Below are 5,060 nucleotides of genomic sequence, written 5' to 3'. Positions count from 1 at the left end.
GTTCAGTAAGGGACCATGTTGTGGTGAATCGAGGCTGGGAGCAAGCTGGTGACCTTGGGTCAGATGCTAGCCTTCTCTGTGCCTCTCACCTCCTCATCTGTCAGGACAGGGTTGTGTAATGAGGGGACTGATGGAGACATTGTCACAGAACCCACCAGGCCTGTTTGTTCCCTGTTGTGTCCCTCCGAGGATCCAGCCACCGAGAGGCTTTATTTCATCTCTGTGTAGTGTTGGGGCTCAAAGTCAGGCCTCTTGCATGTAAGAGCACTGAGCACATGGTGTCTCTGAGCCACATCCTGGCCCTCAGTGATGCCTCTTTTCCTTTTAGTAGCTGCCAGATGGTTTTTCTACACGAACACAAACACACATTTTTTAAAAACAGGTTGTTTAAATCTGTCATTAATGATTTTTGGTTAGTTTGTTCTGTCTGTGACCAGTGAGAGAAAACTCTGGCCATGACTTGTAGATTTTTGCATTTATTTTATTTCTATTTTTTTTTAAAGTTAGGGTCTCATTTTACTGAGAGGTGGTCTCACACTGTTTATGTAGCTGAGGATGACCTTGAATTCCTAATCATGCCACAACCTTCCAAATGCCAGGGTTATCTGTGTTAGCAGTGCTGGGGTGGAATTCTGGGTCTTCTACACGCTAGGCAAGCACCTTCCCAGCCCTCTTGACTTCTGACAACATTGTGTGTATGTGAGTGTGGGCGTGGATGTGATGGGGTACATGTGCCTGCACACATGAGTGTCAAAGTCAGAGGGGGACATCAAGTGTCCTGCTTTGTCATTCTCTTCCATATTCCCTTAAGACTGGGTCTCTCACAGAACTTAGAGCTTGATGGGCAGCCAGCTAGCCCCAACAATCCTGTTTCTTCCTATTGTGCTGTGCCTGGCTTTTTAAACACAGGGTGCTGGGCCTGTTTGTTTTCCAGTTCCAGACAGAGGATCTGACACCCTTTTCTGGTCTCCATGGGCACCAGGCATACAAGTGGTGCACAGAAATACATAGAGACAAAACACCCTTACACGTAAAAAAACAAACAAAAAAGAAGAGGAAGAAGAAAGAAAGAAAGAAAAGACACCTTGGATGCTGGGGATTCAAACTCAGGTCCTCAGGCAGTGCTGTTCAGCAGGAAGCACAGGGTACTCAGGAGATCACTGTTGTCCCCTCAGTATGCCTTGAACCTGAAATGGCTATGGAAATGTCATCTACCAAAATAAAGACAAAAACGTTGGAGAAATAAAAGCTGATGTTTCACAAGGAAAAAAGGGGCAACTTGTTAAATTGCAACAATGTTAACTTTACATAAGCGGCAAAAAAAAAAAGGGAAACGTGAGAGCGCCCCCTGGCTTCCAGAGCACTTCACTATGGTTCCTGCACCCAAATCAGGTGACTCACAAGGCTCATAACTGCTTCTTACTCCAACCCCAAGGAATCCAACACCCTCTTCTGGCCTCTGCAGGTCCCTGCACACATGCGGCGTATACACAAACACGCACAGGTAGATAAAAATTAAGCCTTTGAAAAAAAGCAAAACTTGATAGAAATGAATATCAAATATAGGCTATTAGGAAATACCCATCTATAAAAAAAAGTGTACAACAGCATTACTCTTAGTAGCTAAAGAGTACAAGCAACCCAGAAGGCAAGGAGACAAAAATGTGGCATTAAGCATACAGTGGAATACTACTCCATCAAAGGAACAAAGTTGATGCATATTACAATGTGGCTAAACCCTGCAAACATGTTACACAACAAAAATACCATTCACTCCTTTATTCCAGACGTGAGATACCGGCATGGGGAAAATCCAAAGACAGAAAGTGCATTCGTGGTGGTCAGAGGCTGAGAGAGAGAATGGAAAGTGGCCACTACATGCTCATTTCAAAATGGCAAGTCTTACTGTATGTGAATTATATATCAAAGGTTAAGCTATATATTATTTTAAGATAGTATCAGGGGGTTAGAGATGGCTGGCTCATGTAATTCTGGATGGCCTCACTATGTAGACTAGGCTGGCCTCAAACTCACAGAGATCCACTCACCTGGAATCAAAGGCCACATCCAGCTGATTTATTTTCTGTTGTCTGGATATGCCACAGCTCATTCACCCACTTGTGTACTAAAGGACATCCTAGATTCTCATGGGTTTGTTAATTATGAATAAAAGCTATTAAAAATATCCACATAACTTTTTAACTTTCTGCCTATCAAGGAGTATAGTTGTTACTATCTATCTATCTATCTATCTATCTATCTATCTATCTATCTATCTGGGTTTTTTGAGACATAGTTTCTCTTTGTACCCTTGACTGTCTGGGAGCTCCCTCTGTTGATCAGGCTGGCCTTGAACTCAGAGATTTGCCAGTCTCTGCCTCCTGAGTGCTAGGATTAAAAGCATATGCCACCACTGCCTGGCTGGTTGTTGGATTTTGTAAGAAAAGTATAATTAGTTTTGTAAGAAGCTGTTAAGCTGACTTTTGGGTTTCCTAAGCCACCCTGCATTACTGGTAGCTGTGGCTTAGGGTCCTTGTTCTGCTTCTTTGGTAGCATTTGGTGTTGTGGCTTTCCAAGTCTTGGCCATACTGACAGGTGTGGTGTTGTGGCTTCTTGTTTTAACTTCCAGTTTTCCACTGGCAGACAACGTTGAGGGCTTATTTACCACCTGCATGTGTTTTAGTGGTATGTCTGTGAAGAGCTTGTCTTGTCTTAAAATAGGGTTGTTTTCATATTGTTTAATTCTAGTAGTTCTTTATATACTTTGAGCCACGATCCTTTTACTCAGTGTAGTGCTTGTAAATATTCTATCCAGGTTTGTGGCTCTTACAGCCTTATGGCACAAGAAGCTTGCCACAGGGATTTCTTTATTCTAGGAGTTTCTTGGTCAGTTATTTGGGGATTTTTACATCAACATTCTGGCCACCGCTCAACAAAGACTTATGTCTTCCTGATCTGTGTCCCTCCCATTTCCTTTTCTTGTGGAGTTAGCTAGGAGGACTCCCAGGATGACGTTGAAGAGTAGCAGCAGAAGGGAACATCCTCCTCCTGCTTCCCAATCGGGGAAACTTTCTGGTTTCTAACTATTTCCTATAGCATAGTTGCCTTTTGTTGTTATATTTTCTCAAACCGTGTAGCTTTTCTTCTCACGGTTTACTGAAAAAGTTTCTCTCTCTTTTTTTTCAATTAGCGATTGTTTAGTACACCTTCAGTTTCAAGTATCTGCATTCTTACATCTCGGGTGTCAGCACTGTGGGTATGTAATAGCTGACTTTTATTGACCACAAATGAGAGTTTATTTGTGAGCTCTGCATCCTCAGCAGCATGCTGGCACCGCCTGCGTTGCTTTGTTGCTTACTGTAACCTTGTGATTAGTTTGGAAAGAGGATGTGTGAGTTCTCCAACTTTATTTTTCAAAAATTGTGCTAGACTTTCTAAATATTTTGCATTTCCTCTTTTAAAAATTAATTATTTTATTTATTTTCATTCCAGCCGTTGCCCGATTCCCAGTCTTCCCTCCCAGTTCCTCACCTCATTCCCCCTCCCCCTTGCCTCCAAAAGAGTGCTTCCCCATCCCCCTTCCCTGGGGCCTCAATTACAAGCATCTTTTCCCACTGAGCCCAGACCAGTCAGTCCTCTGCTATATATGTGGGGGAAGGGGGGGATGACTGGTGTGTGTGTGTCCTTGGATAACCCTGTGTATGCTACCTGGTTGGTGGCTCTGTCTCTGGGATCATCTTGGGGGTCTGGGTTAGTTGAGATTGCTCATCTTCCTATGGGGTCATCCTCCCCTTCAGCTCCTTCATCCTTCACCTAATCCCTCCGTAGGGGTCCCTGACTTCAGTCCAATGGTTGGTTGCAGTATCTGCATCTGTCTCAGTCAACTGCTGGTAGGGTCTCTCAGAGGACAGCTGTGCTAGGCTCCTGTCTGTGTCCCTGGTTACTGCAGACCTCCTGGGAGACAGGCAGGCTGTGAGCATAATAGCTGAATTTTTAAAAGAAAAATATATGATATACTACATTACGTCTGAAGTATTTGGCATAAACATCCCTTTGGTTTTATTCATTTTATGTGTATTTTTGAGACAGTGCATTAGTCAGTCTTCTTACCACTGTGAGAGAACACTGGATGGTGGAGGAGAGAGGCTTATTTTGGCTTACAGTTTTAAGGTACAGTCCTTTCTGGCTGGGAGTGCATGGCAGAGTTCTCAGAGGCTGGAGTGTGTCACTAGGACTCTGTGTGTCTTAGTGTCCCAGGAAGCAGAGAGAGGGGGGATGCTGACACTCATCCAGATTCATTCCCTTTACCTGTTTGGACCCTGTGTTGGTGGCACCCATATTTAGGGTAAAGCTTCCCTCTTTTTAGGAAGGGCTAGCCCTTCCTGAAAAAGGCCCCATGGACACACCCAGAGGTGTGCCTTCTAGATGAATCTGGTCAAGTTGACAATGAAGATCATCACACAGGATCTCATAGCATTGCCCAGGCGGGCCTCAAACTTGCAATCCTCCTGCCTCAGTTTCCTGCATACTGGGATTACAAGTCTTATTTCACAGTGCCTGGTTAAAATGTACCATCTTACAGTTTTAAATTGGTTTGACTTTCCTAAGATCAGTCAGTCACCGCCCCCCCCCCCCCCAGTATTATTTTGGTAATTATCATTTTGATTAGTGGTCACCTGATGTCAACAGTATCCCTGAGGTCTGTCATGTGAGCACTTGCACTGTTCCCTGGGCAACCAAAGCCCACGTTGCCCTTCCCTCTGCCTGTGAGACTGTTCTTGACAGAGCACAGTTCTCTGTAGTTGAGAGCACAACAGGTATTATTATAAGTGCTTATAGTCAGTATTCATTTAAGTTTAACCATGTTATCTCTTATTGCTTTTTATCACCTTTGAAAGTTATTGTTTTTAGATTCCCGTGCTTGTGTCTGTGTCTCTTTCTCCTCGTGGGGCTAACCTTAGAGCTTACCTTAGTGCAGAGCGGTGCGTAGCAGCATATTGAGAAGTCCCTGGAATAGCCTTCTTTCACTACAAATCTTACAGTGACATTTTCAGTGTTTG

The sequence above is a fragment of the Arvicanthis niloticus genome, chromosome 5 (assembly GCF_011762505.2).
Source record: "Arvicanthis niloticus isolate mArvNil1 chromosome 5, mArvNil1.pat.X, whole genome shotgun sequence".
In the NCBI taxonomy this organism is placed as follows: Eukaryota; Metazoa; Chordata; class Mammalia; order Rodentia; family Muridae; genus Arvicanthis; species Arvicanthis niloticus.
The sequence above is the reverse complement of the archived record's forward strand: the minus strand, read 5'-3'. Positions refer to the sequence as shown.